This window comes from Lutjanus erythropterus, chromosome 23, assembly GCF_056507025.1.
Source record: "Lutjanus erythropterus isolate fLutEry1 chromosome 23, fLutEry1.hap2, whole genome shotgun sequence".
Classification (NCBI taxonomy): Eukaryota; Metazoa; Chordata; class Actinopteri; order Lutjaniformes; family Lutjanidae; genus Lutjanus; species Lutjanus erythropterus.
This window is the reverse complement of record NC_139339.1, coordinates 55,001-64,859: the sequence shown is the minus strand read 5'-3', so window position 1 is coordinate 64,859 and position 9,859 is coordinate 55,001.

The window sequence follows — 9,859 nt, the reverse complement described above, 5'->3', positions numbered from 1 at the left end:
TTTGTCTTGGTCGTGTTTTTGTTTCCTGATCAAATTAGGCATTAGAGTCACATGAGAAGTTAGAAAAGCATAAAGCAGCTTGAAAAAGCAACCAGCAAACTTCTGTTTTCACCTGATATTGTTCTGTTTCCACTTCAGGAGCTTCACCAATGTTTGGGTCACAGTGTGATACAAGAGTCATTTAAGATCTAATCCTTTGTACAACCCCAGTTCCAAAAATTTGGGACATCAAAAAACAAAAATAAGAATACCATGATTCAATATTCATCTGAATCCAGAACAAAGATATTTCCTGATCAGACTGATCAACTTTAATGTTTGTAGTAAATCTGCAGTCGTTGTGTTTCTCATCATCTTTTCTTCTGACACTCAGTCAGTGTTTGTTCAAGTTTTAAAGGTCAATTCTGTCTCATTCTTTCTTGATATTCGTCTTCAGCTGATCAACAGTCCTCAGTCTCTGTTGTTGTATTTTGTGCTTCATAATGAATCACACATTTTCAGTGGGAGACACGTCTGGGAAATCCTTCATCTGATCAGGCAGCTTAAAACAACAGCATCGTGTTCATACTGTAGAGAAACTTCTGGTGTGGGAAACATTTCTCTCAGTTAATTTAGCTAATTTAACCAACAATCAGCGAGTTTATAATGAGAGAGAGTAGCCAAATAGTCAGTATTGTGAATAGTGAATTGTGGTAAAATAAATAAAATTAAAATAAAAATAAATCTAATCTAATCTTAACTAAGACTAAGATGATCACATTAGAGAGAAACTGTACCACTGTCAGCAGTCGTATAGGGTCCAAGCTGGCATCCAGCAGACGCAACCTATTTTGTCCCTGATTATACTAAACTGTGGAGCCACATGTTGAAATCATTACATCTTTCAATATGGAAAACACTTTGTGCTTAACAACACAAAAGTGTTATATGAATGAAAGTTATTATTGTTATTAAAGAAAGAAATATTTGATTGTCAAGTAAAAGCAGATGCTTTGAATTTGAATTTTCAGAGTCTGGTTATCACGGTTAGTTAATGGTTAGTATTTAAGAGTCAGGCTAAAGACAATTTAACTTTCATAAACCTGGCAGTCGGTTGGAAAATTTTCCTGTCCTTCACATAAGGCACACTTACTATGCAGACTTTGTGTCTGGAGACACATCATAGACTGTCATAACATCTTTTGTGACATTGATATCGTCTTCAGGTTTAGTCCTGATGATACATGATTCTGTACAACGTTAGACTCGGTGTATAAAGTTGAGTGCTGCTATTTTAAGCTTTTGCTATGATCTGTTTACATGTACACACTGTCTCTGTGCACAGATGTGTGTAGTGTAATATGTTTGTATTAAAGTTACATATTCAAGAAAGAACAAGTCACAACTTTATTCTTGCTTTGATTTGACTTGATTTATTTCAAATGTTAAAATAAAATACAGATGTAGGAAAAAAAACAGAAACAAACAAATAATGAAGAGACATTCAATGGGAACACTTTTGTCCAAAAAGGAGCAGGATGAAGCAAGATGCGTCCAGCCATATCCCTAATCTATACTACTCCATCAATAATCAATCTATAACATAAATCCACTCTCCTCCCCAGTGATCAACCCCACATTTACACCACTGTACTCTTAATCCCAAATCAACATTAGTGCATAATAAAGAATATAAGTAACAACAGTATCACCTGCAGTGTGCTTCAGATTCCTTTTAATTATTTTTGTATCTCACAATAATCATTTTTTCAGCCAATGTGTTCTTCAAAATCACCCAACAAATTGATCTGCACATGCTTTTAAAGATATACCTCTTAAATTAACACCCTCGGCCCAAAAACATGTTGTCTTTGTTGCCAGGAAGTACAATATTTCTTGCTTTGTACGTAACTTGCCATTTTAAATTCTACCAGATCTCTTCATTTTAATGCATGTAAATAAAAACAGATTTTTAGTGCGTACCTCATATCCAACATTGTTTACTATTCTGATGGCTATTTTTGCAGCGTGTATAATGGTTGTTTGCCACCGATGTAGCTGTTCCCTCATGTCGTTACACAATAATTTAAATATGATAATATCAAAGAGCAGTTTGCTCAGAGCTGCAACACTCCTCACCAACTTTGTTTGTACATGTTATATGAGGTTTCCAGCAGATTTTGTGTTCCATTATCACACCAATAAATTCGTTTGTTCATCAAAGTGAAGTGAAGAAAGTTTTTCTTCATCAGTACGTAAGTGTAAAAATGTTTGGGGTTTTTAATTTTGACCTTGAAAAATATCAAAATTCAACAACATTTTCACAGAGACAAATTAAATAGTAAGGACATATAATTTTAGATTTGAGAAACAATCAGTATTGATATTTATTGATTTATTGATGTTTTTGACGACACTAACGTGCGACCTATACACTGAATGGAAATTCTGTTTTAAATATTTTGTCAATAAAATGTGTGTAAAAGCCAAAAACCAGAAGAATCTCTGTGGAAAGCAGCACATTGTTGATAAACAATAACCTTAAAACTAAGCTTACTGACAAAATCTTTATATTTCCTGTGAGTACTTCAAAATAAAAGCCAGCTCTTAAATTATCTGCTTTCAGTGTGACGCTCCAGCAGAGAGAAACCTTTTTCTCTCAGATGTTCTTACAACAGTTTGCAATATGGCTGCAAATATACATCCACAAAAGTCTCAAACCTGAAAAACAAAATAATGCACGGCTGGAAAAATGACGCATTTTAAACTGAAAATATGTTGGATTAACACTTTAAAAAGAGCGCTGTAGTAGTGACGAAGAAAAACTCAGTTAAAAAATAATGTTTTTTTTCCAGTCCTTTAAAACTTAATTTCAATCTCACAAACCTTTTTTTAAATAATGACATCATATTTATCCCATAGATGTAAAGAGTCTAAGTGTGGTTCAAGTTTCATGTGACCCATCAGAGGACGCTGGAACATCAACAGGGTGTGTGTGTGTGTGTGTGTGTGTGTGTGTGTGTGTGTGTGTGTGTGATAGAGAGAGAGAGAGATTAGGGTCGGATTAATTCAGGATCCGGGCAAGAGGCCATATTTAACATCTGTACACAGAGTTTGATATTTTGGAGCTACAGGTTTAAATCCTCCTCGTCTGTCTTTAGTAACACAGGATGGACAGACAGACATGAAATCTGAGCTCTGATTGGTGGGATTAAACCAACAGGATTAATATCAGAGCCGCAGCAAAGAGGCAGACAGATGAAGGTGGTCAGAAACTGAAAACATACAGACAGACAGACAGACAGGTGGACAGAGAGTGAGGACGACAGGAATCAGACAGACACCTCTAACCAGGTATGTTGTAAAGTGTTTGTAACATGTTAGACCTGCTGCAGGGGCTGATGGGACATGTTGTACTTTAACTGAAGACTGTTTTTATTCCTCTCATTTACCTTTGTCTCATTACAGTCATGTTGGACACGTCCACAGGTCACATGTCCCACAGAGCTGCAGCCAACTCTCCCATAATTATCATAATCTCTCTGTGAAGTTCTCCGAGGTGAACGTCTGTTGTTTTTAGATGTGTTCTATAAATAAATGAATCATTGAATCATTTTCCAGTAGCTGAATCAGGAGCAAACAGACAAATGTTTCTACACCACTTTGTCTTCATCAGAGTCTGAATGGACAAAGATGAAACGCAAACACATTAAAAAGTTGACCACAAACTGGTTACAGTCACTGGAAAATGGAATTAAGAGGATTCCAAATGTACTGGAGGACCAGTGTAGGAAGCTAAACAATATTCCACTGTGGACATGATCAACGGCAAAATTTATTTTAAAAATCTGTAAAATATTTTACCACTCTTCTCTATAATGCTTGAGCTTTTTTCACATGCAAAGTAAAGCCAGCAACTCAGTTTAGCATTTCAACAAACAGAGAAATGTTCCACATCATTCCTACATTTTGGGTATTATTCAACTATTATAGTCATCAGTGTGTAACATTCCAGGTTTTATTATGTTTCCTGTTTTATTTTTTAACACTACCTCTTGTGTCTTTTCAGTTTCCTGTGTTTTCCCGCCCCTCATCAACTGCACCTGAGGCCACTCACTCACCTGCCCCTGATTACCCTCCTTGCCATCCCTGTGCATTTATACCCCCACCAGCTCCACATGTCTCTGCCAGATTGTCTCTATTGTCTGTGAAGCTGCTTGGTGTGATTATAGGCCTCATGTTTCCATTTGGACTTCGCCTATTTATTGGATTATAGTTTTGTGCCTTTTTTTTTTTTGGACTTAAGTAAAGACAGTGGTTTTCATTTGAACCTCACTCTGCCTCCTGTGTGTCCTCTGCACCTGAGTCTCACTTCCCAGAGCTGCTACAGTACAATCTGGCCACGTCTGACTCAGCAGAGAACGATGCTCTCCGTACTGCTCTCCAGTCTCAAGGGCAGCGGCTGAAGGACCACGAACTGGCACTGAATAAATTGGGTGGCGGTGTTCAAGAGCTTCATGTTCGCCAAGACGCCTTCCAGAATGCCATGAAGGAGCAGCTACTCGCACTCACAGCCCAGACTCAGCAGTTGTTAACGCTGCTGGGCAACCAAGCTCCGGCGGAGGCTGCCCCTACCTCTCCTGCTTTCCCTGCACCCGCAGCCACGCCCGATCTCCAGCCTGTCCTTCGCCATGAACCACGTGCACCACCCATTGAAAGGTATGACGGGGACCCTGAGACCTGCCGCTCCTTCCTGACACTCTGCTCCCTTACATTCGGCCTCCAGCCGTCATCGTTTCCCACCGATCATTCCCGTGTTGCCTTCATGATCACCAACCTCACTGGGAGGGCACGAGAGTGGGCTACGGCTGAATGGGACAGACAGTCGCCAGTATGCCGCTCTGAGGAGACTTTTTCTGCTGCTTAAAGAAGAGTTTTTGGACATTCTACCCCTGGTCGTGAGGCAGCCCGGGGTTTGCTGGCTCTTAAACAGGGCAACAGCCGTGTGGCAGACCATGCCATTCGTTTCCGGACTCTGGCTGCTGACAGTGAATGGAACACTCAGTCCCTGTCCGACACATTCCTGCATAGCCTTGCTGACGACATTAAGGATCACCTCGCTCCACTAGATTTGCCCGCTGACTTTGATGCTCTGGTTGCCTTGGCTATTAAGATTGATAATCGCCTGTTTGCAAGAAGAAAGGAGAGAAGTCATGCTGAGAAGAGAACTCCAGCCCACTGGGGGCAGTCCACTTCCTGGTCTCCTACCAAACGCCGTTCCTGTTCTTCTGGGAGCTCCGGTGAGGAAGTTACAGCGCCACCTGGGGAAAAGGAGGAACCTATGCAGGTGGGCTGCACTCAGCTTTCTCCAGAGGAGCGTCAGCGCCGCTTTAGAGAAGGAAGATGCTTCTACTGTGGTCTCAAAGGACATTTCCTGGCAGCATGCCCAGTAAAAGGCCGTGCTCATCAGTGAATGGAGGGTTACTGGTGAGCAGAACTTTCTCTTCAAGACCCTCCCGTGCACTCACCCAGGCCCGTATTTCCTCTCCTGTGGGTTCCTTGGAGTTGGCTGCTTTCGTGGACTCTGGAGCCGATGAGAACTTCATGGACCAGGGCCTTGCTCGCCGGCTCCAGCTGCAACTCAAGCCTCTCCCCTCCCCCCTGGTGGCCCACGCCCTGGATGGTCGCCTCCTCTTTCACGTGTCTCTCCAGACTCCAGCTCTCACTGTCCTCATGTCAGGTAACCATTCAGAGACTATTTCTTTTTACATTATTGACTCTCCTGACCATCCTCTCATTCTCGGTTTTCCATGGCTAACTAAGCACAACCCGCATATAGACTGGTCTACTGGCACTATTCTGGGCTGGAGTAACCTATGTCATTCATCTTGTCTCCAAACTGCTGATCTCCCCAAGCCTGTTGACCCCTCCTCAGAGTTCCCTGATCTGTCTGGCATTCCTTCTGCTTACATGGATTTGAAGGAGGTTTTCAACCAGGCCCGCGCTACTTCCCTGCCACCTCACAGACCTTATGACTGCACCATCGACCTTCTCCCTGGAACCTCCCCCCTAAGGGCCGCCTTTACTCCCTGTCAGCCCCTGAGAGGGAGGCCATGAACACATACATCCAGAGCTCCTTGGCCGCTGGCATTATCCGCCCCTCCTCGTCTCCTGCTGGTGCTGGATTTTTCTTCGTGGAGAAGAAGGACAAGACTCTGCGACCTTGCATCGACTACAGGGGCATAAACGACATTACCGTCAAGAACAGGTACCCCCTCCCTCTCATGTCATCTGCTTTTGAACTGTTGCAGGGAGCCACCATTTTCACTAAGCTCGATCTCAGAAATGCTTACCATCTTGTTCGCATTAGGGAGGGGGATGAGTGGAAGACTGCCTTTAACACCCCTAGTGGCAATTATGAGTACCTGGTGATGCCTTTTGGTCTTACTAATGCCCCAGCAGTTTTTCAGTCCCTGGTCAATGATGTTGTTCGTGATATGCTTAACCATTTTGTCTTTGTCTACCTGGATGACATTCTGATTTTTTCTAAGAGTGAAAGTGAGCATGTCCAGCATGTCCAGCAAGTACTTCAGCGGCTGTTGGAGAACCAGCTTTTTGTCAAGGCGGAGAAATGTGAGTTTCACCAGCAGTCTGTCTCTTTCCTGGGGTTCATCGTGTCACCTGGAAGCATCCAAATGGATCCCACCAAGGTCAGTGCAGTTGTTGACTGGGCAATACCCTCTGACCGCAAGCAGTTGCAAAGATTTTTTGGGGTTCGCTAACTTTTATAGACGTTTTATCAGGAACTACAGCTCTGTAGCAGCCCCTTTGCATGCCCTCACTTCTCCTGGTTTTAAGTTTCAGTGGAACACTCAAGCGGAAGAGGCCTTCAATACCCTGAAGCACCGGTTCACCTCCGCACCCATCCTCTCCATGCCGAACCCCAAACTGCAATTCATTGTGGAGGTGGATGCCTCAGATGTGGGGGTGGGGGCAGTACTGTCTCAACGCTCTCTCAAAGACAACAAGGTTCACCCATGTGCTTTCTTTTCTAGAAAACTGTCCAAAGCAGAGAGGAACTATGATGTGGGTAACCGGGAGTTGTTGGCTGTGAAGTTGGCCTTAGAGGAGTGGAGACACTGGCTGGAGGGGGCTGAACTGCCATTCCTTGTATGGACAGACCACAAGAACCTGGAATACATCAAGACAGCCAGGAGGTTGAACTCGCGTCAAGCCAGGTGGGCCCTGTTTTCTACCCGATTCAACTTCACCCTGTCTTATCGCCCTGGCTCCAGGAACACCAAACCAGATGCCCTCTCCCGCCAGTTTGAATCCGATCACTATCCCAGGGCCCCCTCTAACATCCTGCCCGCTGCCCGTGTGGTTGGAGCTGTGACCTGGGACATTGAGAGTGAGGTGAGACAAGCGTTGGAGGGGGCTCAAATTCCCGTCGGATGTCCTCAGAACTTTCTTCGTCCCAATCCCGTTTCGTCCACGGGTGCTGCAATGGGCTCATGCCTCCAGGCTGAGCTGCCATCCAGGGGTGAGTCGGACAGTCAGTCCGCTGAAGCAGCGGTTTTGGTGGCCTTCTTTAGTGGGAGATGTGGGGGAATTTGTCTCTGCCTGCTCTGTTTGTGCCCAGAATAAAACCTCACGACAGCGACCGCATGGGCTGCTTCATCCTCTCCCAGTGCCCCGACGACCCTGGTCCCACATATCGTTGGACTTTGTCACTGGCTTGCCCCCCTCTGAAGGTAACACTGTTATACTCACCATAATTGATCATTTTTCCAAGATGGCACACTTTGTCCCTTTGGCCAAACTCCCCTCTGCTAAGGAGACGGCAGAGGTCATGTTGTCTCATGTTTTTCGTCTGCATGTCCTGCCTCAAGATGTTGTTTCAGACAGAGGGCCTCAGTTCGCCTCTCGGTTCTGGAAGGAGTTCTGCCGACTGATTGGTGCCACAGCCAGCCTCTCCTCTGGTTTCCATCCCCAATCCAATGGTCAGACAGAACGTTACAATCAGGAACTGGAAATGGCTCTCAGACGTCTAGTCTCCCAGAATCCATCCCGGTGGAATGAACAGTTGGTATGGATAGAATATGCACACAACTCACTTCCCGTTTCTGCCACTGGTCTGTCCCCCTTTCACTGTGTTTATGGGTACCAGCCACCACTGTTTCCAGACCAAGAGGGTGAGGTTGCTGTGCCGTCTGCTCAGGCCCTGGTTTGTCGTTGTCATCTCACCTGGAGGAGGGCTCGGGCAGCTCTTCTTCGGGCCTCAGGACGCTACAAGAGGGAAGCTGACAAACGACGCACTCCAGCTCCTCGTTACCGTGTGGGACAGAGGGTTTGGCTTTCCACTCAAGACCTGCCTCTCCGTGTGGAAAGTCGGAAGTTGGCTCCCAGGTTTGTTGGCCCCTTCCCCATCTCTAAAATCATTAATCCTGTGGCTGTGCAATTACATCTTCCTAGGACCATGAAAGTGCATCCCACGTTTCACATCTCCAAAGTCAAACCTGTGAAGATCAGCCCCTTGGTTCCCGCCTCCAAACCCCCTCCGCCCACCCGGGTCATCGATGGAGGGCCTGCCTTTACGGTGAAGCGCCTGCTGGCTGTCCGACGCAGGGGAAGAGGTCGCCAATACCTGGTTGATTGGGAGGGATATGGTCCTGAGGAGAGGTCCTGGGTTCCCTCTAGGGACATCCTGGATAAGTCCCTCATTAGGGATTTTCATCAGCGTCATGCGGACCAGCCTGGGACGTCTGGAGCCGTCCATTAAAGGGGGGGGGGTACTGTAACATTCCGGGTTTTATTATGTTTCCTGTTTTATTTTTTAACACTACCTCTTGTGTCTTTTCAGTTTCCTGTGTTTTCCCGCCCCTCATCAACTGCACCTGAGGCCACTCACTCACCTGCCCCTGATTACCCTCCTTGCCATCCCTGTGCATTTATACCCCCACCAGCTCCACATGTCTCTGCCAGATTGTCTCTATTGTCTGTGAAGCTGCTTGGTGTGATTATAGGCCTCATGTTTCCTTTTGGACTTCGCCTATTTATTGGATTATAGTTTTGTGCCTTTTTTTTTCCCCTGTCTGTTTTTGTTTGCCTTTTTGGACTTAAGTAAAGACAGTGGTTTTCATTTGAACCTCACTCTGCCTCCTGTGTGTTCTCTGCACCTGAGTCTCACTTCCCAGAGCTGCTACACAGTGCAGTTTAGCTGCCATCCATTTTAAAGTGACAATTCAGTGTAGCATCACTTTTTATAATAAGGCTTAAAATATTCCACATCTTTCATACATTATTGGTAATAACCAACTTTTAAAGCGAGAGATACATTATTATCTTTTAGTTTATTAGTCTCCATGTTTATCTTACACTGTTTGGTGTCATTAGCGTTAGCCTCCTCTGTTGTCTTTGATTAGCCTTGATACTTCTTTGCTCACATTAGTATGTACACTCCTCTTGCATTGTTTGTCAGTATATAAGCAGTAGTTTTCAATTATCCATCATTGTTTGCTGCTATTGTAAACATTAGCCCTCTGTTATTCCACAATGCTAACATTAGCCCTCTGTTATTCCACAATGCTAACATTAGCCCTCTGTTATTCCACAATGCTAACATTAGCCTTCTTTGTTCACCAGCCATGTTTGCAGGCCGAGCGTCAGCAGCTGGAGCTGCTGTTGGGCCGTCAGCGGCGGCGGGAGGAAAAGGTGGGAAGTTTTCAGTGGAGGAGCTGTATGGGTTCAATAAAAAGCCAAAGGTGAACAGGGGGAATTCTGGGAAAACGGAGAGAGGCGACGGGAAGAAAGACACAAAGGAGAAAGAAGAATCTGCACTCGCATCTCAAATCCTGGAGGCAGCAAGAAGGTTAATGGA